Raw genomic sequence first — 27,695 nt, forward strand, 5'->3', positions numbered from 1 at the left:
ATTCTTTAATATATTCCAAGAAAGGCAACCAAGCTGCAACTAGTCATCTGGTCTAGCCTGGCCAAGAATGCGATACTCGGGCTTTTTCCGCACAGACCATTTAAAACATCATGCAAACGTTCTGAAAAGAACCATTTTGGCTTTTTTTTTTGTCCGCACAGCTTGGAAAAAATAAAGTGGTCCAGGCAAAACACAGTTCTTTACTTTTTAAAAAAGTCATAGTATCTTCGAAGTTACAGAGACTCGGAATCTGCGCAGTCTTGCCTATTTTTCACATCTTGTCTAGACAGCTTCCAAGATATCTCACGGAAAACACAAAAAAGGAAGAACAACGTGTCCACGAAATCGGCAGGCAATACTGACTTTATTAGTGCATAGCAATGATGGAAATGGGGGACAGCCACGATGCTTAAAATAACAAAACGTCCTTAGATGGCAGACGAGAAGTGGCAGAAAATGGCGGACAGCCAGCAGCCGAGAAACAAAAGTCAGAGTTTCAAAATCGCATGGGAGAAATAAAACGTTTCCCGAACTCCGCACAGCAGGCAGGAAACGTTTTGAAAATGTTTCAGGAAAAAAAGATCACTAGTTTAGCGTTTCCAAACTTGTTTTGGACTGAATTAAAACATTTCCAAAACGTTCTGGCCTAAAAGCTGTGCAGAATTCCTGCAGGAAACGTTTTGTATTCCAGCCTAAAGATGTTCTGTGTTTTGCAGAAAGGGCCTCTTTCTCTTCCCCAAGTCCCATCTCTGCGAAACATGTTTATTCTACGCTAGGAGAGTTCCTCCCTTTCTATTTCCCATAATCCAAGAGCAAATTATGGTTTGAAGTGGTAAGAATGGGAATATTTCTGGCTTTTAAATGCAACCTAGTTTTGACTGGCTTTGTTCCCAACCTTTTTGTGGAGAGGGGAAAGAAAAGGAAATGAAAATGGATGGTTTCAAACAGGGAGGCTTGCGATGCTGTGTAATTACCCAATACATGTAGCTTGTAAATCCTAGCTATGTCAGAGCTGCAATTACACTTACAGATTCAACAAGGATGTTTTTTTCAAAATGAACAATTAGCAGGAATAACTCACAGATGGGCAAATGGTTCTCGTGACAGTTCAGCACAGCTTGAAGCGGCAGAAGGGGCCAAGTTTTCTACCTGCTGTTGGGTTCTTGTGCCCTGTGAACAAATGGAACCCATTCACCTCAGTTCCAGGTTGGATTGCAATGTCAGCCGATCTGCCAATTTGGTGGTGGAAAGCACCTTCAAGCTGCAGCCAACTTTACAGCGATGCAGCAGGGTTTTCAGGGCAAGAGATTGTTCGGAGGTCCATCATTTTCAACAGTGATGGACCTGAAAGAAATGGATAGATTAACATGGCTAATGAAAATTCATGAAGATAAATTCAAGCAGAAGTCAATAGAGGACAAGACTTCTTCAGAATCCAGGAAAGGGATTTGGGCGTCTTAGTTGATAGTTCCATGGGAATGTCTACCCAATGCATGGCAGCTGTGAAAAAGGCAAACTCTATGCTGGGGATAATTAGGAAAGGAATCGATAATAAAACTGCAAAGATTGTCATGCCCTTATATAAAGCAGTGGTGCGACCGCACTTGAAGTACTGTGTTCAGTTCTGGTCGCCACATCTCAAAAAGGATATCGAAGACATAGAAAGTGCAGAGAAGGGCAACGAGGATGATTGAGGGACTGGAGCACCTTCCTTATGAGGAGAGGCTGCAGCGTTTGGGACTCTTTAGTTTGGAGAGGAGACGTCTGAGCGGGGATATGATTGAAGTCTATAAAATTATGCCTGGGGTAGAAAATGTTGACAGAGAGACATTTTTCTCTCTTTCTCACAATACTAGAATCAGGGGGCATACATTGAAAATGCTGGGGGGAAGAATTAGGACTAATTAAAGGGAACACTTCTTCACGCAACGTGTGATTGGTGTTTGGAATATGCTGCCACAGGAGGTGGTGATGGCCACTCACCTGGATAGCTTTAAAAGGGGCTTGGACAGATTTATGGAGGAGAAGTTGATTTATGGCTACCAATCTTGATCCTCTTTGATCTGAGATTGCAAATGCCTTAACAGTCCAGGTGCTCGGGAGCAACAGTCGCAGAAGGCCATTGCTTTCACCTCCTGCATGTGAGCTCCCAAAGGCACCTGGTGGGGTACTGCGAGTAGCAGAGAGCTGGACTAGATGGACTCTGGTCTGATCCAGCTGGCTTGTTCTTATGTTCTTATGTACTTAGAATGTAGTATAAGTGATAGATTAACAATATAGAACAATTAGACAAGTATTAGAGTACCTATGATAATGTAAAAGATCCCCAATATTTTAGGTAATCCAGTTTCAACAGAATTGCAAGGAAACAGAGTCCAAGCAGAGGGCACCGGGAGATCTCAGAAGCAGTACAAGCAGCACAGACTTCCTCAGAAGCAGTTAAGGAAAGAGTTGATGTCTGCAAGTTCTTCAAAAAATCTCCAAACGTTTCCAGCATTGCAAGTATTCTTTTATTAGATAGACTTCATGGGCGGAGTCAGAGTCCTAAACTTTCAATATTATTAAACATTTTTGAACTGTTACTTATTTGTCTGTGGGTCTTACGCTCTGTTCTGGCCAAGTGCAAGGCGCCAGATTTTAGTTTGCTGGGGGAACAGAACAGGGACCCTTCTTGCCCTTCTAGGTAACAAGAAATCTCTTGCTCTACTGGGAAGAGGCCTGACACGGTTGTCTATACTGTGACTGGGAGGTATAGGAAGAGGAGTGGTAACGGTACTGCTTTTGAGGCTGGTAAACATGCCTCTGAAAATACCTTTCCTTGTAAGGCGGATTAATCAGTGACCTTATTCTCTTTCAGATGGTGCAAGACCATATCGGTCTGTTCACGGAACAGGGATGTGCCTTCAAAAGCCATATCCTCAATCCTAAGGCGAGTATCATTTGGTAAGGCTGATGATCTGAGCCGTGATTTCTCCTCAGGGCTATAGAGTTCCTCATGCTCTATGCACACGTGTCAGCTATGAGCTTAAGAGCCTGAAAGTTGTTGCCTGCCCAATCTAAATCCTCCCATTTGAATCTTCTTGGCCAATTTACTCTGATCCTCCGGTAAGGAATCAATGTAAGGGGATATCTGATCCCAAAGAAAAGCTTGGTATCTGTTCATGATACCCAAGTAGTTCGCTACCCGAAAACCTAATGCAACCAGGGAGTATTGTTTCCTACCCATAGTGTCTAACTTATGCCCTTCACGGTCTATCAGAGAAGACTGATTACCAGGTCTATATGTACTGGGTAGGGAATCAGCAATAATAGATTGAGAATGCAGATAGTGGAAAAGAAAAGCACAATTATCTGTATGTTCTACTATTCTTGTGGTTGAGGGCCCATATACTGCCTGGACCAATTATTATGGGCTAGCTTCAAGAGCCCCTTAATGATGGGTAAACAAATGGGAGACATATCCTTAGTATTTAAAATGTCAAGTACAGGATCATCGGCCAGTGCTTTCACAGCCACAAAATCGAGGTTCAAAGCATTGACCATCTGAACCTATAGCTCAGCAACCATCCATTGTCTTCCGGAGGTGGGATGGACTGGGGATCTCCCACAGCCTGAAAAGGTGAGGGCATTGAGGGATCATCAGAACGGAGGTTCTCCTCAGATAAATGTGACGGAAGGCAGAGTTCCTCCGATCAGGTGAAACAACGTATCTCAAAGTCGAGGGGGACTTAGTGGTATAGTCCTTTCTGTGAATAGCATGGGCTCATTCTGCACATGCAGAATAATGCACTTTCAAACTGCTTTCAGTGCTCTTTGAAGCTGTGCGGAATAGCAAAATCCACTTGCAAACAGTTGTGAAAGTGGTTTGAAAACGCATTATTTTGCGTGTGCGGAAGGGGCCATAGAAATCTTTATGATAAGAAAGCAGACGTCAGCTACAGTCCATCCTCGACAGTGATCGGCACCAATCCAAAAGGCACTTATGAGAACGGGAACGGTCCATAGGCAATGAATAAATCTCAATCACATCGTTGTCAGAGTGCTTGTCGCTGACTGACAATGTTGGAAAGGGATGGCACTCTGCACGAAAAGAGTCTCACAACCGAGGTGCGGGTGAGCCGTAGTGAGAAACCTCTGGCACCGGGGAACGGGCACACCTATGAGGTAACCTGGAACGGCAAGGCAGGGAAGAACTCCAACATTCCTATGCATGCCATTGAGCAGAGATCGCCTCCAAAGAAATAAAAAACCGGACCTCGGTGGGCCCTCTCCAGGTGACCAGTTGGGGCGCAGAGGCTGGTTGTGGCGCAGATCACTGTGCATCTCCTTGTGCCGCTCAGCAGGCCTTTCCTCAATTGTCGAAGATAAGATGCATAAGCCCCAAATTTGCCAAGAGCTCTGAATCCTGCGGCAGCCATTTTTGTGGCTGCACTCATCAACCTGTGACAATATTCACACGTGCCTGCAGGCTCGAAAAGGTTAGGGGCCCAGATCAGAAGTATCACGTTTTTCTGTGGCTTTCTTAAAATACGGGGAAGAAACTTTGTGTTTTTAAAGATCTGTTACGATGGGCTGTGGAGACAGCTCGTTTAGAACATCCTGCAAACCAAACGCTCAGAACTGCATCTTGGTAGCAGATGTTTTCAGACTGTGCGGCAGTTCCTGTGGAAGCTCTGAACGCGTAAACAAGTGGCTCACATTCACTGCTTTTCACATTCCATAGCTCTTAAGCCTAGAAGGGTGGGGTTTTCTTGACTCGGGGAACAGGGGTGGGTATGTGATATCACCTATTTTGGCGGGGGGAGAAGAATGAAGACCTTTATATCATATACTTCAAGGGGGGGGGGAAGGCAAAGACATCTAATGGTGGTGCAGAATCTTTCAATAAAATAAACCCCGAGACGTCTTCGCCAGAAAAACAAGAGGGATTTTTTTTTGCCATCTTGACCCTGCTCTCAGAAATTAAACAGGCAGCAACACACCGTCCACTCATGCAACCGTGAAGACAAGCCCGCAACTGTTCATCTGGCTGGCCTTGCTGCTTATTTGCTCCAATGGACTGTCAGTTTCGTTCTCAAAAACAATCAGACTTAGCTAATCTACAGCTCAGCCTAGACTTGAGGCAGAGCGTTTGAAAGGCTCTGGTGGACACCTGTCTGTGCCAAGGAGATATTAATCTACACACATGTCCACACACACAAAGGGCACAACCTAGTTGAAGCTATGCGCTAAACTCCACTGGTTTCAACGGAGAGATGGAAGGAAAGGCCCAACTCTACCCATTGAAATAAATAACTACTTCGTTTTGGTTGGATTATACCCACTTTACAATGCTTCTTAGATGCCACTATATCCTGTTGAAGCTGCTTGGAGGGACCCTATCTTGAAGTGGGAACAGTGGAAAATCTTCAATATGTTTTACATGAATAATAAAGTCACTGGTTCAACTTAAAAAGAATTACAAGAGATATCCCAGATCCACACAGAGTATTCAGTAAGGGATGAATAAATAATTTATCTTCTGTTCCACATAAAGATGGTAATAGATTGAATATTCCTCCACCACAGAACAAAGCATGGTCCAGGGTCATTGTGCAGGGGAGGGCAACGGCAAATTATCTACGCACGTCACTGGCTTTGAAGACTGAGTTGACGCTAAGTCGGATGAGACTTGAAGGAACTTACACACACACATTCCTTATATCGGAGTCTCCCACCTTTCTGAGCCTGCGAACACCTTGGGAATTCTGACGTGGGATGGTGGCGCAACCACAAACTGGCTGCCACGAGAGGCAAAGGGGACCACAACAATATCAGGGAGTGAGGTCATGCCTTTAAAAATGAGCACATTTTAAAATACTTTCTTGCATACACACAGCTTATTGCACAGAGAAGATCGTGGCGCTGTGGTGGCAGTTGCCACTGAAGCAATTTTTAAAAATCTGACAGCCGATCAGATCTCCGATCAGAAGTCCTGCTGGGCAAAAACCTTGCCTGCTTTCTAAAAACACTTGGTGAGTGCCAGAAAAGTTGTTCAGATACCATGGTGCCCATGGGCACACTTTGAGGAACTAAGCCTTATATCATAGCCCAGGGGTCTGCAACCTGCGGCTCTCCAGATGTTCATGGACTACAATTCCCATCAGCCCCTGCCAGCATGGCCAACTGGGGGCTGATGGGATTTGTAGTCCGTGAACATCTGGGGAGCCGCAGGTTGCAGACCCCTGTCATAGCCTGACCTGGGTAGAGAATTTCTCAGATCCTCCATAATCCCATCAAAGACAGCAAAACATACAATTATCTCTGGTTGTGCACATGTGTTTTATCAGTGCTCTGCATAGCTTTTTACCTTCCCTTGTAACTAGCAGAAGCAGAAAGGGGGGGCGGGGCTGTGGACTTATGATTCAGCCTGCATTAAAATACGTTGCAGAATTCAGTCCTCTTGGGATAGAGGTAGGCTCCCTCAACCCAGAAATGTCAATAATACAGACTGATTGAATTGTTCCATGGATACCTGTTTTGTTCTACACCCAAACTTAAGTTTCTGTTCACATGCTCAACGTAAGCATATGACTCATGCATTTAGAATAGTGAGAACTCTAGGACTTAAGAGGAAGTATACATCCATAGACGGATGACCAGTCATACACCCAAGTATAATTGGGCAGTTTTCTCGTGGACTGCACAACATCAGAATATAAATTAAATATGTGAGTAATATTTAGATATTAATTTATTATATTTAAATATTAACTGAATATTAATTAAATATGTGCATATTTTTCTGTGTGGGAAACTCTCCACGTGGGATTTTTCCATGTGAGCATTTTGCTTTTGAGCATCCATGACAGTGGGGACTTTTCGGCGTATATTTTTCCTGCGAGTTTTTTTTCCCCTGTGGGTTTTTTTCTGGTCACCAAATAACTCCTCCCTACTACTATCTGCTCTGCTGAGGAAAATGTTTGTTTGTGAGCTCGTGTATCTAATCTGGAGGAACCGGATTTGATTCCCGGCTCTGCCGCCTGAGCTGTGGAGGCTTCTCTGGGGAATTCAGATTAGCCTGTGCACTCCCACACACGCCAGCTGGGTGACCTTGGGCTAGTCACAGCTTCTCGGAGCTCTCTCAGCCCCACCTACCTCACAGGGTGTTTGTTGTGAGGGGGGAAGGGCAAGGAGAATGTAAGCCCTTTTGAGTCTCCTACAGGAGAGAAAGGGGGGATATAAATCCAAACTCTTCTTCTTCTAACGATTTTTTTAAAAATACACATTAAAATGTCATCTCAAGAGCCATTAAAAGCAGCACATAAAAACACAATTAATATAGTTTAGAACCAGAGCTTAAAGTACAAAAGATAAAAGCAAACAGTTAAAACATCGGGGAGGAAGGAGAGACCACGCAGGAAATGCCGAGTGAAATAAAAGTATTTCCACCTCGCAGAAGATGGTAACAAAAAGGGACAGGCAAGTCTCGCTGGGGAGAGAGTTCCAAATTATTGGTGCCTGTGAAGAAGGTCTTTGGCATGGTCTGGCTAAAGTCATAAACTAGGAGACCCTGGCCCCATAGAAAGGATATAAAACTGTGTTTATGTTTCCACAAAGGAAATCAGGTTGTCCCAGGACCAAATTCTAAAACCCAACCTGTCAGTCCAAGAAGATTGATCTGGCACCCAAGACAAAAGGCCATATAACTCAGATCACAGGGACTGGGAAGAGGTTCAGATTCAGCCTTCAGACTGCAAAGGGACAGCCAGAGCTTTATCTTGGAACTGGAGTTATTTTTCTGTAATTTTTTTTCTTTTCCTTTCTTTTCTTTCTTTTAAATCTTTGAAAAGGCCAGCAGAGTACCTATATGGATTTGAACCCTGTTCTCTTGGTTAAGTTATATATGGCTACCAATCTTGATCCTCCTTGATCTCAGATTGCAAATGCCTTAACAGACCAGGTGCTCGGGAGCAGCAGCAGCAGCAGCAGGCCATTGCTTTCACATCCTGCACGTGAGCTCTCAAAGGCACCTGGTGGACCACTGCGAATAGCAGAGTGCTGGACTAGATGGACTCTGGTCTGATCCAGCAGGCTAGTTCTCCTGTTCTTATGTTCTTACAAGGAAGAGTGAACCCACGCCCCTCTTTGTTTCATGATGCCACCACTGAGAAGGCCCTTTCTTGGGTTGTCACCTGCCTAATCTCAAAAGTGTGTGGGGTGGGGTGGGACCTGAAATAGATACTCATGCATTTTCCCCAGGAGAAAATAACAGTTTTGTGGGACAGTGCAGACTGCGAAAAAAAATCACATGTATGGGACCTTCCTCCAAAGTTCTTGTCTCAACGTCCTCTGAAATAGCCCAATAAAATTGGGTGGCTCCTGTTTTTGTACAAGAAATTCAAAGTGTCAGGAGATCTGATCACAGATCTCTTGTGCACCATCGACCTGCAACCTGAGATTTCCACTGATGCAAAACCTTATTGGTAGGCATCCGTTCCACAGCGTAGAGTTGTCTGAGCATTGGGATGGAATACATTTCTATAACGCTATTCAAACAAAAGCTGCTTACCAAAGCAGTTCTTGGCAATTAAAATCATAAACACGCCATGCCACTGGCAGGTACCGTACACATGTGGAATTACTTCTTGTGGGGCTATACAAAGGAATGGAAAAGCGGAAGAGGGCTTTAGCGTTCAGCTGGGCCAAACCGATCCTGCCTGCTGGTGATTTTCAAAGGAGGGAAGTGTGACAAACCCACAGAGGTGATAGCACCAGCCAGTCCATTCCTTTCTTCACCACAAGCAATGCAACATTTCACTACATCCTCCTGTACCCAATAAGCAAAACCTTTCTCTGGCTGAACTTCTTAATATGCAGTTAGAAGGGATTCCAACCCACAAATTACAGTGGGGCTAACCCACTTCTAAAGCCTTGTCTTAAAGGCAGAATTCCACTTCATATGGACGATCTGCAACTGATATGATATTTTGGTTTTTTAAATGTACTATCAAAAGACAGTGAATTGCTGGGAGGGGTTTTAATTCGTTGTATTTATTTATTTGTTCCATTTATGCCCCATCCTACACCGAAGTCCCAGGGCGGCTTATATAATGGGGTTAATGTGCCCGTTAAAATATAAAACATTAAAAACCACTATAAAAACACCCTTCAAAACAGTCAATAAAATATCCATTAAAAACCCCCACCCCTCCCACCCCCCAGCTGGCACCAATACGAGGAACCCTGGGGGTCACACACTGAAGGCCTGGGCAAAGAGGAAGGTTTTAACCAGGCACCAAAATCCCTAAAGGTTTTTGGGGGGGGGCTGGGGGTGGAATGTTTAAAATTAGGAATGGGGGATTTTGTTGGAGCACAGGGAGTAAAAAATATTTAACAGAAACCACATACATCCTGTTGAGAGGAGGTGTCCCCGTGGGAAAGGACTTGTCCTGTGGGAACTGTCCAAAGTTTTTCTCAGTGGCAGGTGGGGCTGAGAGAGTTCTGAGAGAACTGTGACTAGCCCAAGGTCAGCCTGCAGGAATGGAGGAGTGCGGAAACACATCTGGTTCACCAGAGAAGCCTCTGCCCCTCAGGAATCAAACCCGGTTCTCCAAATTAGAATCCACCTGATCTAGCTATTAAATATATTCAAGGTTAAACACCAATGCCATTCTCAACTAAAATAAAAAATATGCCACGAATACATGAAGCTGATTTATAGTGAATTTGACCCTTGGTCTATTACTGTGAGTATTACCTACTCAGACTGGCAGCTGTCTAGGGTCTCAAGCAGGGGTCTTATCGCCCACTACCCAGTCCTTTCAGCTGGAGATGTCAGGAATTGAACTTGGGAACTTCCGTGTGCCAAGAAGATGCTCTGCCACTGAGCCACGCTCCCTCCCTGTGTCATAATGGATAATCACATTTAGTGTCAAGGCCAATGGTCTAGCTCAGGGGTCTGCAACTTGCGGCTCTCCAGATGTTCATGGACTACAATTCCCATCAGCCCCTGCCACCACGGCCATGAACATCTGGAGAGCCGCAGGTTGCAGACCCCTGGTCTATCTGGTGAGACTCTCCCATTCAGATAAAATGTTCCCACATCTGGGAGTTAACAGTTTTGGCTTCCCGTGTTGTCCATAACCTGGAGCTGGAAGCCAACAAGGTAAGAGAAAAGGATGACCTTACACCTGGCAGATGCAGCCCGCACATGATCATTAAGCGTTGGCAGGGTGGAAAGAGGGCCACACCTGGATAGGTTTCCACCCTGTACTTAAACAGTGGCTGGCATCCAAGGAGAAGAGCAAGGGAGGTGTCTTTTGATGTGGCCTGTAGACAAATCCGGGCATCCCTTCTCCAGTGGTGTAAGTGACACAGGTGTAGGGAAAGCCCTTGATCTTTCTAGTCTCCATTGTCCTTTCCTGGTTTCCCCATTTTTCATCTTTTCACTTTACAACTGGAAACCAGAATCTCAGATCCCTGTGACTGTATCTAATTTTTCCACTATTTTTTTTTAAATACACACATGGTTCTATAGCACTTGAAGAAAAACAAGATGAATATGACATCAAATTTTGAGTTTCCCAGGAACAGAGATTAAGAATATTAATGACAACAGAGATTAAGAATTTTAATGACAAATAATTAATTTTGGTACTGTACCAGGCTCCAAAACTGGAACTTTTTCCATTTCCAGTGGAAATGGGATGTGTTCGCCATCGTAGCAATTTGGGAAGTATAGATTTTAAACTGAATGTATTATTTTATCGTTTGTTGTATTATACTAGCAGGCCCGGCCACGCGTTGCTGTGGCAATTGTCCTTCTCATCACAGTCCGCAACCCACACAGATGTCCATGCAGGTCCAATGATCCCCAGCATAGCCTTTTGGGGTGGTCAAATGGAATCCCTCTTTCTCTTTTCAATGCACATCATTATATGGTGCTGTCTTGTTTTTTTAGTATAAGATAACCCTTCCCATTCCACAACAGAACTGTCCAGAGTGCGACTCCCGCTGTCCATGAGGCTGGTTGACACGCACAGTCCTGGCTTGGGTAAGGAAGAACTGGGGCAAGCAGGGTATCCCAGTCAGGCAGCAGAGGCAGGGTGGTGAGGCGCTCGGATCGAGGCCAGCTCCCTGGGTTCGTAAAGGGCCATGTGCAAAAGAAGCGGAGCCGGTAGTGTTGGTTCGCCCCCACCCCGCGAATTTTCTTAGAAGAAAAAGGCAAACTCCAGCTCGCTTTTAGTAAAAGAGAGCTGTGGCGAATATGGGTGAGGAAGTGGGTAAGTGGTGGTTGGATGTGAGGGAGGGCAGAGTGAGGTGTGTGAGGATGAGCTGGATGTTTATGAGAGTATGTGTATTGTGTGGTAGCAGTGGGTGAGGCACAGAGAGTGAAAGTTACCTGCCTGTGAGGGGGGGGGGGGACCCCACTTGGCGTCTCACATGGCAAAGTATGTATGTGTTTCACTTCCAGTCGTATTACCTAACAGTATTACCTATTTACTGTTTTCAATGCTCATCTCTGCCCATCTGCACGGACATTCTAAGCCCTCAGGCCACAGACAGACAGGCTGCACGAACACTCTAAGGGTGACAGTTGAACACAGCCAGCTTCATGGCCTGGTGCGCCAGGAAAAAGACGTTTTACCTGGATCAGGTATGGACTTTCGGTGATTTGAAGGTCCAATTACCTGCCCGCAACAGGGAGGGACGTCCTGTGAAAATTTGGGGGCGATCCGTCCAGCAGCTTCTGGGGGAGACCATCAGGGACAAACACACTGTTAGATTTATATATATATGGATATTGGTTTTATGAATGGTTGTGAACCTGAGCCCAAAAGAGCTGGGGCCATGTAGAAATATAACAAAATAAATAAAATAAATAAACTGGCGTCTCTGACAACAAAATCATTGTAACAATTCAGGTCGGTAAGCTTTCTCCCTTTTTATTTATTTATTTGCTTCATTTATGACCCACCTCATTCCTCACTGGGGACCCACAGCAGCTCACACCGTCTTCCTCTACTCCATCCTCTCCTCACAGCAACCCTGTGAGGAAGATTCGGTCAGGAGCACACAATCTATCCAACAAGCTTCCATGGCAGAGTGGGGATTCAAACCTGGGTCCCACAGATTCTAGTCCAGTGGTGGCAAACCTTTGGCACTCCAGATGTTATGGACCACAATTCCCATCAGCCCCTGCCAGCACGGGCAATTGGCAGGGGCTGATGGGAATTGTAGTCCATAACATCTGGAGTGCCAAAGGTTCGCCACCACGGTTCTAGTCTAACTCTAACCATTACACTACACAATGCCAATCCAGAAGCTACATTTCAGCTGGGTGCTTACATGACACAGAAAATACCTTGCATGGAGGCTTTAACATGGGGGGCGGTCAAGATATGGTGCTCCAGATGTTCATTGACTACAATTCCCATCAGCCCCTGCCAGCTTGGCCACCCCTGCTTTAACACACAAGGCTGGCTAGCAAACAAGACTGTACAATTCAGACACTTTTGGATCTGCAAAATTCAGAAGTCCCAACCAACAAACAACCAATTTGAAGCCTATCAGTACTGATTGTTTATATAAACTGCTTGTCTATATCAGTACTGATTGCCTATCAGCTTGTCTATATAAACAGGCCCAGAAAAAATTCCTCCGTGTGCAAAGGATTAAATCAAGCAAACTTCTTTCCCAAAGTCTGACCTGACCAACATTCACCAACCTTGCACGCAAATTTCTATCAAGTGCAATTTGATTAATGGCTAACAATAAGTATTCTCAGCATTTCTAGAGCATTGGCTGTTCTACTTACAAGAAATCACTCAACGTGAAGAGACTTCCTGGAATCCCTTACACAGACTGACCAATTCCTACTCAGATTCCAGCCAAACATGACTCGGTTTTGCCGACTTCAATACCCACTGAAAAGACAGATGTTAACTGTAGTCTTAAGAAACTGGGGTTGTTGTGCCTGTTCTTAAACCACTTCGCCTATCGCCAACAGAATGGTTGCTGCTTGTTGTGGGTTTTTCTCTGAAGATGCCGGCCACAGATGCAGGCAAAACGTTAGGAACAAGATCTACCAGACCATGGCCACACAGCCCGGGAAACCCACAACAACCAGTTGAATCTGGCCTTGAAAGCCTTCGACAATATATAGAATGGTTACTGGCCTCCACATTCTGCAACTCACTTTTTGCTCACCAATTCCGGTCGTCTCCTATCTAGAAAGGCAGATTTAAAGCTTTTCTCTGTACAAGCATTAAAAAAACCCTGGCCCTGCTGTCTGTTAGACTGTTTTGCAGCACTAAGCATGGCAGGTTCTAGCGATCCATATACACCGGCCCCTCCCAGCCTATTATTCATTCCGCTCTTCTAGAAATCCCCAGGCCGAAGGAAAAAAAAACCAGAAAAGAAAAGAAAACCCACAAGCATTTTCACAGCATCCGGGATGCTCTCGGCCAAACGCTCCCCAAACCACGGGAAGAGAGTTTGATTTCTAATCTTAACATACCCGAGTTTAGGCGCTAGAGAACTGGATTCAGCTTCAGAGGACTCTCTGGACTCTCTCCATCTTCAATAGCAAATCAACACCTCCGTAGCACGCACAGAAAAAAAAATAATAATAATAAAGGACAGAAAATCGATGGGAGCGGATGACATTAAAACGAGCCAGGATTCCTTTCGCATCAATATCTGCTGTTCCCAGGTTTTAATGTCACTCTATATTTAGAACGAGAAAAGAAAAAGAATCACTCCCTTCCTTCCTGTCACTTTTTCCATCCCTGGATGACACCCCAGAACACTGGAAATAAGTCAAATTGCATTTGAGCTGTTTTCCCCCTTCTGCGGCAGCTTTAAAGTTGCACAGACAAGCCTGCTCTGATGGCTTCCAAGTGGGGTGGGATGCTCGAAGATTATGGCGCAGGAGCACACGGAATTAGAACGCTGACTGAAACAACAGATCTGCTGGAACATATGAACATTCCTTTTTCCCGAAAGGTTTTACCCTGTAAGTGAAAACAAGAGGGAAGGATCTGAGATGAAAGCACAAGAAGAGCTGTGGCTCTGCAATAGAGCATTTGTTTTGCATGCAGAAGGTCTCTGGTTCAATTCCAGCCATCTCCCATTAAGGACCAAATGGGAGGCGATGGGAAAGACCCCCGGCCTGAGTCCGCGGAGAGCTGCTGCTGCTGCCAGTCTGAGCAGAGAATACTAATTTTGATGGATCAACTGGTTCAGTGTCAGGCAGCTTCATTTGATCATACTCAAAGATGGGTTTTGGCTGTAGGGTAAGGGGGGCAACCTACGGGGCTAACAATGGCATTTAGTCTGGATTTTGACAAGAAGGTGTGATCAGGAAAATGAAGCCGCCACAACAAAAATGAAAAGATGGAATGGGGCCACAGCTCAGTGATAGAACATCGCCCCGACATGCAGAAGACCCCATGCCCAGCCCCCTGCATTCTCCAGTTAAAAAGAATCAGGTGGCAGAAGATGCAAAAGACCTCAGCCTGAGACCGAGGAGTTCCGTCCAGTGTGAGACCCTGAGGAGTTCCTGCTCTCAGCGTGGAGAGGACCTCCTGGAGGGAATTCTGTCCAGTGTGAGACTCCTTGAGGAGTTCCTTGCCTTCAGCTGGAGACCCTGGAGGAGTCTGCCTCAGCGTGAGACCCTGAGGAGTTCCATCCAGCGTGAGACCCTGAGGAATTCTGTCCAGTGTGAGACTCTGAGGAGTTCTGTCCAGTGTGAGACCCTGAGGAGTTCCATCCAGTGTGAGCAGACAATACTATTATTCCATTCAGCACCCCAATAAAAACCATCCTAAAACCACAGAACATTCCAAACTCTAAAAAGGCCACCCCAACCTCCCCCAAAGGGAGGCCACCCCAACCTCCCCCACCCCAACCTCCATCCCAGGGCAGGGGAGAATCAGGCAAACAGCCAGGTGAAGAGGCTGGTCTTCACCAGGCACAGAAACTCCAGAAAAGTAGATACCCGGCGGGCCTCTAGTTGGAGGGTACTCCACAATGCAGGGCCCCCTGCTGAGAAGGTCCTCTGGGCTGCCCCTATTCCCTCACCTCTGAAGCCAAGCTGCCCCCCCCCCCCAACAATGTCTAAGCAGAAATATAGATATATGGTGAAGTGATGGCCTGATTCCGTATAAGGCAGCTTCATGTGACCCTGGGATTAAAAAAAAATCCTCCCCACAAACACAGAAGAACTTGTACTCCTATTTCAAGTGACATTTCCTTAGGCAAAGTTGTGGCTTTTTTTTATGAAGCTTTCCCTGTTGCAGTACGCTTTATAGTTCACTTGGACGGATAAAGCATGATTGATGCCCCATTTCAGCTGCCTTTAAATGTACAGAGATTGGTGATAGCATCTGATGGAATTAGTTCAATAAGTGATGTTATCTTACTATTTTGGAGGCGGTGCAAATAAAGTTTAACAAAACAGGCCTCTCGTCTATCTGCTCGACTCTCTACTCTGGATATCGAGACAGCAGGCAAATAGACTTAGAACGACTATTGGACACTTACCGCCGGACCAACCCACCTGGATAAGGGACACTGCTTCAAAAGGTCCCAAGTTAAGAAGGTGTCCTCCTGCTCAGAGGAAAATGACCATCGGACACTTACCGTGAAGAGTCCTTCTCCTCTGAGTCAAGGAGAACATCTTGTCCACCCGGACTATGCAGTTGATGAGTCACCAAAAAAAAAAAGCCAATCTAGTTAGGAGAGTTTAGTATGGGACAGTTTTTTCCCTTGTTTGTTCAGTTTCCTGTTGCCAGTTGGCCTTCGTTGATTCAGTAGGGATTCAGGGCTGGGGTATGGCCCCTGTTCTTCCGTTTGCTTTCCTTCCTTCAGGCTGAGGCTCTTACTGGTCCCGTGTTGCTGCCTTCACTGCTCTCCAGAAGTTCCAAAACTGAGAAGGAGGAGGGGACAGGAAGTTCAAGCTTTACATCCTCCCTCTCTAGGAAGGTGGTGAGAATCACCCAAGTTAAGAGGATGTCCTCTCCTGCTCGGGGAAGGATATAATTCTGCTTAGGATTGCATAGCTAATCCTTCCCAAACACCTCTGGTGCACCACAAATAACTAGCAAAGATAAGTGTAAGCTGGCAGGCAGGTTAGGAATTATGTGTTTTTGATGATACGAGAACTTGTGGACTAGGTTGTACTACCATTAGCAGGACAATGAAGACAGCTGACATGAAAGAAGTGAATTCATTTGAAACGTGGTGTTGGAGGGGACTTGTGAATACCAAAAAGAAAAGTGGTTTTTATATCAAATCAAGCAACTTTCCCTAGAAGCTAAAAGGAGATGAGAATAGGTGAGGTTGAGGGCAATCCTGAGCCAAGATCACTCGGTGAGTTCCACGGCTGAGCAGAGATTCAAACCCAGGTCTGGCAGATCCGAGCTCAACATTTTTATTACTATACCACATTGGCATCTAATCGGTTACTCTGCAAAAGAGGACGAAGGACAGAAGGTCATCGATGCGACACAGCTCAGCTGTGTTAAAGTTTAAAATTATATGACATTATATTTAACCGTCCCTGTAGAGTTTCTTGCATTCTTCGGGGCAGGAATCATCGCTTATTCAACACTCATGAAGTCGGCAAAGCTTTCAGAATTTTTAAATGTTAGAATTCCAGCATCCTCATTTGCCTGCAGGGCATTTTATCACATTTGTAGCCATCACCACTCAAAAGAATACTTTACAAAAACTAACCTAGATCCTGCTCTGTGTGTTTTAACCAGCACACTAAGAGCTGGGAACTGGTAGGCCTGGAGAAAGATTTTTCTCCCAGCCATCACCAGCAGCCAGTCCAGAGGGGGGGGGGAGGAGGGAGAGAGGGAGAGAGAGAGGGAGGGAGAGAGAGAGAGGGAGGGAGAGAGAGAGAGGGAGAGAGAGAGATGCGATCACAGGATATGACACCATCCCACTCCAGGGACCAGAAGGAAGGCCTCTGGCCTATCCCCATTCACAATCTTATTTCAAGCCTCTCTGTAAAAATATGCCTTTTCTCCCTCTCAGTGTAACCATACCAATTAAATGGGCTGCTTACCTGAACACGGTCTCATTCCCCCATGGTTTAAATGCCAGTTGCTAGATTATTAGTAGAACCAGAAGTTCCCATTCGGTTAAGTACTCTGCTGTAACAGTAAATAACCTTAAAAGACACGCCCTGCCCTATTCAAACTATTGACTCATAATTAGGTAACAGCAAGACGATTAAAAAAGAGAACACTAAGTGGTCACTCGTCCCTAAACAGGAATATCGTAACGACGAGAAACAGATGCTCTTCAGGCACAAAGACAGTGTCGTTTCTGTAAAATTAATACCACCGTCCTAGACATAGCTTTAAAAAGGGCTTGGACAGATTTATGGAGGAGAAGTCGATCTATGGCTACCAATCTTGATCCTCATGATCTCAGATTGCAAATGCCTTCGCAGACCAGGTGCTCAGGAGCAGGAGCAGCAGAAGACCATTGCTTTCACCTCCTGCACGTGAGCTCCCAAAGGCCCCTGGTGGGCCACTGCGAGTAGCAGAGTGCTGGACTAGATGGACTCTGGTCTGATCCAGCAGGCTAGTTCTTATGTTCTTATAGCAGAGAGGAAAGCAACAGCAGTGATTTTTTAAAAAAGATAAAATGCCTCCTTTTCACACAAAAACAAGGTTCGATGGAGAAAGTGGCACTTAACTGGGGAAGAAATCCCAACGTCTCAGCCACCCTGTTGCTAGACCTGGAGGCAAATAATGGTTTCAACACTCACGTAATAAACCAGCAAGAAAAATGCACACGAGGCACTGCATGCAGAGACAAGACCCAGAGGGTGGACCTGATCAGATTGTGACTTCAGGGTGTCTCGGGAAGGGTTCGGGCCTCATATGGAGCCCAAACTTAAAGAGCAGGGAGACAGAACTAAAAAAAAAAATTAGTTTAGCAACCCCTACCACAGGACGCTTGCTGCAGGAAACTACTATGGCACCCTCGATGGGACACACAATGGAAAAGAAAAACAGGTTTGCATTTATCCGTTTGCCTCGGTTCCCACAATGCTTCCTGCTTTCTAGATCCACTTCTACTCAGACAGGAAGTTCATCATCCTGACTAGTGGATGGGAAGTGAGGACTGGGAAGTTAATATTTAAAGCTGGTTCCTGGTGGACGGAAGTGGATTCCAGCGAATACCCAACAGAAACCAAGTCCACAGAAAATAGGCCTCTGATGACCAGCTACCCTGTTTACTCCCGGCTGGACGCCGAAAACCACACATTTGCTCACTTGCAGAGAGCTTTTCAGGCAGTCAGACAGGAGAAGCTGGATTTTGGCCCCTTCTGGCCCTGCATGACTAGGTTAGTCATCTGTCAGAACTCTGCAATAAATCCAGCTCCAGGAGAAGTTTCAAAGGTTGTAAAACGATGTAAGAGGAGCACAGACTCGCACACAATTCTCATTCATACTCCATACCTTTGCAAAGCTGACAGCATTCTGGACTAGGACCACACAGCACAAAGTTGCTGCCCCTTCCTCTAAGCAAGCAAAGAGCTACCACCCCAGCCCTGATAGATCACAGATTTGTGTTAGCCTCATGTAAAAGAAAAGTTTCATATAACACAACTGCCCACAGAACCTTAGAACTTAAGAGTAACGTCTATTAAATGCAGCAAGAACAAGGATATACCCTTTCCAGCAAAAAGAACCGAGTAAAATTGTAACTTCATCCCCATGTGCTGGACCGCACTTCGGAGCATTCTAAAACAAAGATGATCCAACGTGTGGCGGATGAAGTTACAATTCTATTTAGCCCTTTTTGTTGAAAAGGGTACAGTTCTAGAAAGAACAGACCGTTTACTGCCTATTAAGTTACAACATGACACGGCCCTAAGACAACAACCTGTCTCTGGGGGGCCCCAAACCTTTTCCGGAACATCAGCTCCAGAGAGACCGGTCTAGATTTCACCTAGTTATGAAATGCAGCCTGCCCCAAGAGCTGCTCTGCAAAGAAGCACGACGAGCAAACAGAATCCTTGTCCAAATCTACCCCTGAGCTCATATTATAAATATTGCCTTTGAGGAATTAATTTCAGATGAGGCAAGGGAAGCAAGTATCATTCTGTCCATGGAGAAGATAGTTTTAATACCCATTATTACAGTATTATCCCCCCCCCCCCGAGGCCAGTAGTCACTTCCATGGGGTTTTGACAACACTGGGTCACCTGGATGAGCGACAAGTTCTGGGATGACTTCCAGCCTTGGTACTTATCCCTTTTGAAGACACAAAATAAGGTTAGGCAAACACACAAAATAGTGCCCAGTTATTATCTTTGAGAACAGGACTAAGGGCCCAGCATTATAAAAATGAACATTTTGCAACGTTAAATCCTCTGAAGATGCCGGCCACAGATGCAGGTGAAATGTCAGGAGAAAATGCTACTACAGCACGGCCACACAGCCCAGAAACCACACAACATCCCAGTGATTCCGGCCGTGAAAGCTTTCGACAATACATTTTCCAACGTAGAACAATAAGACCTAATTCTCCAGCACACCCAAATCTCTTTCCAGAATGGAACAGGCCTGCTGTTTCCCCCTATTTTCGATATCAGGAACCCAAAGGAACATCCCCTCTTTTAGAATATGACCCCGTGCTATTAATCGAGAACAATTCCCCAGCCTTGTAAAGACGCTCACCGAAGTTATCAGTACCAGAAATCATTTACCAACCTAACCACTATCACACCTGAACAGTCCTCAGTAACACACTGTGAGAAAAAAAAAATCCACTAACTTCCTTCCAATTCACAGAAGATTCCTGGCTGGTTCCTCGGAAGGAATTTTTTACTCACTCTTGGTTTCCAGGCAATTTGCAACCCTGCAATAACCTGAATTCAAAGCTGGATTAAGAGACAATTGGGCCTTTTTCACTAACCAGACTGGCAACTGTCTCTCTCTCTGATCTTCCTATTACAATATTCCTTCAGTCTGCACACAAGCAATTAATACAGAGACCTGCAATTTGCTCCCCTGCAAATTGCACCTATAATGTACACAAGCTAAGTCCTGTCACACTCCCATGAAGTGCAGCAGTTTTCTGCAAAATGAGTCAGGAGAACATGCCCTCATCCCAAGGCAGTTTACACGGGTGGCAGATGAGTAGGTCTGGAATTGCTATGAAGCAGTTATGCCAAATCTACTCAAGACATACATAAAAATAAGTCTTCCATGTATGACTAACCCCGTTTCCTGCAGTTCCATCGACTGCATTCTCTCTCTCTCCTCCAGCACAGCTTGAGTGAGTTTAATTGGAGTAATAATGAATTCAGTATTCTATCACACTTCCAGACTCAGCTTCCCACTACAGGAATTATTTTATTTGTTATTGTTTTATTCCATTTTTATGCCACCCTTCCCCCAGCTGGTTCAGGGCAGCTTCCAACGTATAAATACGAAGTAAAAAAAAATCCAAATCCCATAAAAGCCGATGGTGCTAAAACCACTTAAGTCTATTAAAATGCAATACTTAAACCCACCCCCCTCACCCCATACACCCAGAAGAGGGGAAGGGGAGCGGGAGAAACAATTGTTGCTACCTCAGCCATAAGCCCGGCTGAACAGCTCTCTCTTACAGGCCTTGCGGAATGCTGTTAGTGTTTTAATGTTTTAATGTTTAATTTATTTATTGTTTTAATTGAAACTATTTGCTGTTCAAATGTTGATTGGTTTGTAAACCGCCCTGAGCCCTTCGGGGGTAGGGCGGTCTATTAAATGTAATAAATAATAATAATAATAATAATAATAATAATAATTGCATCAAGACAGTGCTCAGATCTCAATACACACAACATTCCATAAGGTTGGAGCCAGAACCAAAAATGCCCGGGCCCTAGTCAAGGCCAGCCGGACATTTTTGGACCAGGGATCACTGACCCACCCCACCCACACCCCTGAACAGAACTCTGGTGTTCTATTACAGAACACAAAGATATACATCCTTGCCTTTACGTTTTCATTCAAAAGTTTCTCAAGTCTGCTTCCTGCCCCAATCATTCCATACTGAGAAAAAAATATACCTATTTGAGATGCACATCACCAAAACTGTAGACGGAAACCAGGACAGGCACACGGGAAAAAAGAGGACATTTCTACATGGACAGGAAGCCAGATAAAGTCACAAAGTGCAGCTGCTATTTACTAAAGATAACAACCATCACCCATACTTTCTAGGAATATCTTTCAGGAGGATGTTCGTCTTGGGAACAGTGGGAGGGCTCTACAGAGGTGGCACGCAGAAAACCCTTTCACCGCTGACTTAAGGGGTGAATGGAGATCCTCTTCAGATCCTCTGAAGATGCCAGCCACAGATGCAGGCGAAACATCAGGAGAGAATGCTGCTAGAACACGGCCATACAGCCCGGAAACCACACAGCACCACAGAGAAAATATTGTTAAAGATCTGTCCTGAGACCCACATTTCTCAGGTTTTTCCCCTCCTCCCCGGCGCCTATTCATGTCCAAAGGCATAATTTTTTTACATGGGGCATTATGGACACAAATCCACAATGGCATCGGCATCTGTTTCACGAAACAAAGAAAGGAAAGCAGGTTGGCATCTGTTCCATTCAGAACCTGTAGCTCCATGAAGAGTTGCAGGAAGCTCTGAAAGACAACAGAATCCTCAGCATGCATGCATGCTGCAGCAGAGATGCCTGCATGCAGGAGGCAGGTATCACCAAATGCCCACTTTGGACTGTCTTTACAAAAATTCTGCCCTGCCCTTGATAGGTTAGCCTGATCTTAGCAGATTTCAGATGACAAGTAGGGTTGGGAGAGCTAGTATTTACATGGGAGACCTCCAGAGTCGTGATGTGGATGGAGGCAGGCAATGGCAAACCACCTCTTGGAGCAGCAGTGGCGTAGGAGGTTAAGAGCTCGTGTATCTAATCTGGAGGAACCAAGTTTGATTCCCAGCTCTGCCGCCTGAGCTGTGGAGGCTTATCTGGGGAATTCACATTAGCCTGTACACTCCCACACACGCCAGCTGGGTGACCTTGGGCTAGTCACAGCTTCTCGGAGCTCTCTCAGCCCCACCTACCTCACAGGGTGTTTGTTGTGAGGGGGGAAGGGCAAGGAGATTGTAAGCCCCTTTGAGTCTCCTGCAGGAGAGAAAGGGGGGATATAAATCCAAACTCTTCTTCTTCTTCTCTGAATGTCTCTCGGCTTAAAAACCCCTACCGGGTCAACATAGGCTGACTGCAACTTGACAGCAATTTTCACCACCAGGTTGGCGGTATTTAACTAGAGATAACTGGCCGACCTTGTAGCCCACCTTGACACTGAAATGAAGGCGTGTCATTTGAGACACTGGTGGGAGGCTGAGAGACCGGGTCCTGCAGATCTCTGAAGCTGAGGAACAAAGATCAGGCATTTTAAGGGACGTCTTCAGTGCCCAAACCACTTTGGAGAAGGCAAGGTCTCGGGTAAAACAGAATGGATTCACAAACAGGTTTTGGGGAAGGAAGTAAAGAATGCCCCCAAATGAGCTCCTTCTCCTTTTAAAGGCATTACACACTGCCCTCGTTCGACTTGAGAAAGCCTATTATGAATACACCAACCCCAGGGCTGATTAGTGCAGGGGAGATTGTAACAGAGCATAGGGAGACAACATGCCTGCAGTTAAATGCAAGTTCATTAAAAGCAGGCTTTGAATATACTTTTCAGCAAATTGAGACCAAGAGGAAGAAAAAGCCGAGGCAGGCAGCATGGATAGTGAAGGACGGGTATTTATTTATGGTGAATGACCCACAATTACATTTTGAACTTAATATCAGGAATAAACCCAGCATGCATTACTAAGAATTAAAAGATATTATGTGCACCCTGTGGTTAGCCAGCATTATAAAATATTAGTTTAGAAAGGGCTCTCAACCTGAGTTCAGGAACCAGCTTTGCTGGATGGCCAGAGGTCAAAGCCCCAGTTCCCACCCTGCTCCGCCAGACTCCCACAGCCCAGTTCTGTGGCTACAAAACGCAGTCCCTTAACTCTTTTTCTCCGCTGTCACCAGGATTGGAAGACTGTTCTAGACACCTATGACAGAGCCACATTCAGCCCCCAGACCTCAGCCCCCTGACTGCATGCTTAGAATCCTGTATCCTGTAGACTAACCCCCAAATACTTGGTGGTGGAGGGGGGAGGGGAAGAGACATTCCTTCTCTATTTCCTGAAAAGAACAAGTCGGAGCACACTTGAAAAACAAATCAGAGAAAAACAACTGGATAGTGCAGGAGATCCAACCGACCTCTCCCAAATCCTCAACGCCCAAAGTAAACCTGAGAAGGGGGGGGGGTCACACTGGGACTTACTGAAAATCAAACCTGCATTGCAATCTGGACCCCCCCCCCAATCAGCTCCATCCAAGTAGCCCAGCTAGGCTGCCACGCAACTCGAAAGTAAACCCTGTTTACCCCTCCTTCCGACGTGGGCTGCAAATTCAGCAGGCGGAAACGGGAGGGTGGGGGTCGAGCCAGAGAGAATCAGGGATACCATCTTTTGCAGGAGGATCTGGCCACAGAGGCCCTCATTTCAGAAGCCCGGGTGGGTCCTGACTCAACTGTGCAGATGGGGAATTGGGAAAGAGGGGGTGGGTGTTGGAAGACAGAGATGCATTTGCACAGATTCAACTGTTGCAGATGAGGAATTGGAAGGGGGGCTTAGAAGACAGAGATGCATTTGCACAGAAAGACCACCCTGTTGCAAAAAACAAAAACAAAACAACAGCCCCTCCTAGAAGTGCTGGGCATTGCATTTCCCCCTCCCTGGATTTCCCACCTCCCCCCATTAAGTGAAAAGTAGCTCCCCATGAAGTCAGTTTCTCTCCCCCGCCTTCCTGGAAGAGGGTTCTATTTGTGGGCGTGGCCCAAAGGAAGAGGGCGGGGCTTCCAATGTCTTTTTTTTAAGGAAGGAGGAATGACTCAGACTTACCGTTGCCAGGCGACGGAGAGGGAGGGGGAGAGCGGAGGGGGCTGCGCGCGCACCTCCCCTCAGAGCTCCCGGGCTGGGGGGCTCCTCCAGCCTCGGCTGCGGCGGCTTCTTTCCTGGCTGAGCGGCGGCTCCCGAGCCCGCCCGCCGCCTCCTCCGCGGTGCCGCTCCATGCAGGGCGGAGGGGCGCTCGAGAACCGACGCGGGCCGAGGTCCGTCGGTGCCTTCCCGCCCGTCTCCGGCTGAGGCGCCTCCTCGCTGGGCTTTGACCGCCTCGCCTTTCCCTCAGCGGCGGCGGCGGCGGCGACGCCTCCCGCTTTCCCTCAGCCCACACGCGGCCCCATGGAAGCCGCCCGCCCATTGGCCCGTTGAGACGGGGTCACTGGTTGGCTACGGCGCGCCACTTGGCTCCGCCTCCCAGAAAAGGCGGTGCTAGAGAGGAGGACGGGGGAAAAACCATCCCTGCCCGTCGAGATTCCTGCCTCCGACGGGGTGAGGGAGGGGGGAATTTACCTCTTTTTATTCAATAGAAAAAGAAGAGTTGGATTTATACCCCCCTTTCTCTCCTGTAAGGAGACTCAAAGGGGCTTACAATCTCCTTCCCCCCCCCCCCCAGTCAAATACCCTGTGAGGTGGGTGGGGCTGAGAGAGCTCCGAAGAACTGTGACTAGCCCACTGTCACCCAGCTGGTATGTTTTGGAGTGCACAAGCTAACCTGGTTCACCAGATAAGCCTCCGCAGCTCAAGTGGCAGAGCAGGGAATCAAACCTGGTTCTCCAGATTAGAGTGCCCCTGCTCTTAACCACTACACAATGCTGGCTCTCTGAGAGAGAAAGAGCTGCCTCATGCTGCCTCAGATCCTTGGTCCATCAAAGTCAGAACTGTCTACTCAGACTTGCAGGTGCTCTAGAGGTCCTCAGTCTGAGGTCTTGCACATCGCTCACTGCATAGTCCTTTTTGACTGGAGATGCCAGGGATTGAACTTGGGACCTTCTGCATGCCAAGCAGGTGTTCCACTACTGAGCCACATCGAATGGATCACAGCAAAGGTGTGCTGTCAAAGGCTTTCACGGCCAGAACTGACTGGCTGTTATGGGTCCTCTGTGGCCAAGGTCTGGTAGTTTTTGCTCCTGATGTTTCGCCTGCATCTGTGACCAGCATCTTCAGAGGCATGTCATGGTAAGACGTGTTTCTCCCCGTGGCGCAGTGCTACAACTGGAATGAACATGTTGCTTCCACTCTTCTTTACGCAAGGTTTAACAAAATACTATTTAAAGTCAGATTCTGTCCTTGTTCCTTGAAGGACACTGAAACTGTTCAGCACGTGCTTTTGCGCTGTGTGATTTTCGAGCAATATCCTTACTAGGCCCGGCCATGTCATGATAACCACAAAGACACAGAGTTGCATGTGACAAACCCTTCAAGGGTCAACAACAGTGTGACAACTCTGCACAGAGAGCAGCACAAATGGAGGATGTCTATAAGCCCTTCTGCACTTCCGTTACTTCCTCGATCTATTATAAGGCATCAGATGAGATCCATTTTTCCGCCAGTTCAGTCCTTAATCCGGTAATGTTTTTTTCTTCATAGATTTCGGCAGTCAATAATCTCAATGCCCTAAAATTGACAGTGTTCTGGAAAATAGGAACGTAACATTTTTATCAGGTTGCATTTAAAAATACAAACCTGAAACTGAAGTGTAGCGGACCTACCCTGTTTCCCCGAATATAAGACATCCCCTGAAAATAAGACGTAGTAGAGGTTTTGCTGAAGTGCGAAATATAAGGCTTCCCCCGAAAGTAAGACATAGCAAAGTTTTTGTTTGGAAGCATGCCCGACAAACAGAACACAGGAAAAATGAGACATCCCCTGAAAATAAGACATAGCGCATCTTTGGGACACTGTCTTATATTCGGGAAAACACGGTAGTTAACAGCCTTACATTCACACCTTGCAGTTCCGTTCCAAACGTTGTAATTTTGTCCTTAGTGTGCCTCTGCTTCAAAACGGTCCAAAGATGTTGGTCTTTCCAGTACCTCGAACAAATTAGAAGTTAGAGCATTATACTGTGCTTTTCTCTTCCAAGGCAACTCAAAGCAGCATACGGTGCTGTTCTCCTCTCCTGCTTTGTATCCTCATGACAACAGCCCTGTGAGGTAGATTGGGCTAAGAAGGTGGCTCATGGTCACCCAGCGAGCTTCTGCAGCTGAGGTGGATTCCGCACAGCATATATAATGAGTTGCAATCTTTATAAATGAACCCGTTTTCCCTTTTCATGTTCACGTGTGCCTTTTACCTGTTCAGGAAGTGATCTGAGCTCATGAAAACAATTCAGGTTGAGGTTGCAAATGCCTTAGCAGACCAGGTGCTCGGGAACAGCAGCAGCAGAAGGCCATTGCTTTCACACCCTGCATGTGAGCTCCCAAAGGCACCTCGTGGGCCACTGTGAGTAGCAGAGTGCTGGACTAGATGGACTCTGGTCTGATCCAGCAAGGCTCTTTCTTATGTTCTTATATTTTGGCCCCTTCGCATGAAAACACAGTGCCTTTTTTCTACAATGCATGAGTAGTTTTAAAGGCATACAAAAAGGAATCCTCGCAGCCGATTTTCTTGCATTCCACCTAAGGAATGCTCAGTTTGGATTACAATTGGGTGTACCTGTGTAGTTTTGCAGTTTCAACACACAACATTTTAAAAAGAGAGAAAAGGGGCCTTTCATACTATGGCCAGGCAATATTGAATGTGTAACTGTAGATCTATGAGAGAAGTGGTGGGCATAATGGTTGCCACAGGGTGAAAATGTGGCTGGGAGGACTTTGTAAACTGGCAGGCGGTCAAGAGAATCAGTTTACAATGTGCAGCAGCAGCAGCAGAAGGCCATTGCTTTCACCTCCTGCACGTGAGCTCCCAAAGGCCCCTGGTGGGCCACTGCGAGTAGCAGAGAGCTGGACTAGATGGACTCTGGTCTGATCCAGCAGGCTAGTTCTTATGTTCTTATGATGGGGGGGAATTGACCGGCGGTCAGGAAAAATAAAGCGTCTTCTGCCTATTGTGTTCATGCAGGAGTGTCCTCAACCTTTTGAAAAAAGATCACTAGTGAGTTTTGGAAAACCCAGGTTGAGAGAAAGCTGCGTAAAGTTCTTCCCCAAAACGCTTTTTATAAGGTGCTCCGCCCGTTATATTTATGCTGTGCGGAATCCACCAGAGCGCAGATTCGAACCTGGGTTTCCCCGATCTTAGTCTAACAAGAGCAGTGAATTGTATCAATTTCTACAGCATGAGAGGTAAATGAGCGTGCCGCCTCTCTTATTTTGGAGGCGCCTAAAATCATTCTGACAAACAAATCCGATTAGAACCTTGAAAACATTTAACCTAAAAAACGACTCACTTCTGTGTTCCTCCTTTCCAGATCTATAGTCTAGAGCAGTGGTGGTGAACCTTTTCGAGACCGAGTGCCCAAATTGCAACCCAAAACCCACTTATTTATCGCAAAGTGCCAACACGACAATTTAACCTGAATACTGAGGTTTTAGTTTAGAAAAACCGGTTGGCTCAGAGGCGTGCGTTACTCGGGAGTAAGCTTGGTGAAGCAACCGTGCAACGCGTCAAATGGGTGAATCACGACCTTGGGAGGGTTTACTCAGAAGTAATCTCCATTGCCAGCAACCGAGCTTGCTCCCAGGTAAAGAATCGCGCTTTAGTTCTTCGCATGAAAATCA

At 46.2% G+C, this 27,695-nt stretch overlaps 1 protein-coding gene across 1 annotated transcript in view; it reads right to left on the reverse strand.

Moving 5' to 3' along the window:
* The window catches only part of PTPRA (protein tyrosine phosphatase receptor type A), a 169,928-nt gene extending 145,605 nt beyond the window's left edge, over window positions 1–24,323 (reverse strand). Inside the window, 1 exon segment of the mRNA XM_048508910.1 lies at window positions 23,980–24,323. The gene's annotated coding sequence lies outside the window, so the exon portion shown is untranslated.
* Between the last annotated feature and the right edge of the window lie 3,372 nt (window positions 24,324–27,695).

This window comes from Sphaerodactylus townsendi, linkage group LG10 (assembly GCF_021028975.2).
Source record: "Sphaerodactylus townsendi isolate TG3544 linkage group LG10, MPM_Stown_v2.3, whole genome shotgun sequence".
Lineage (NCBI taxonomy): Eukaryota > Metazoa > Chordata > Lepidosauria > Squamata > Sphaerodactylidae > Sphaerodactylus > Sphaerodactylus townsendi.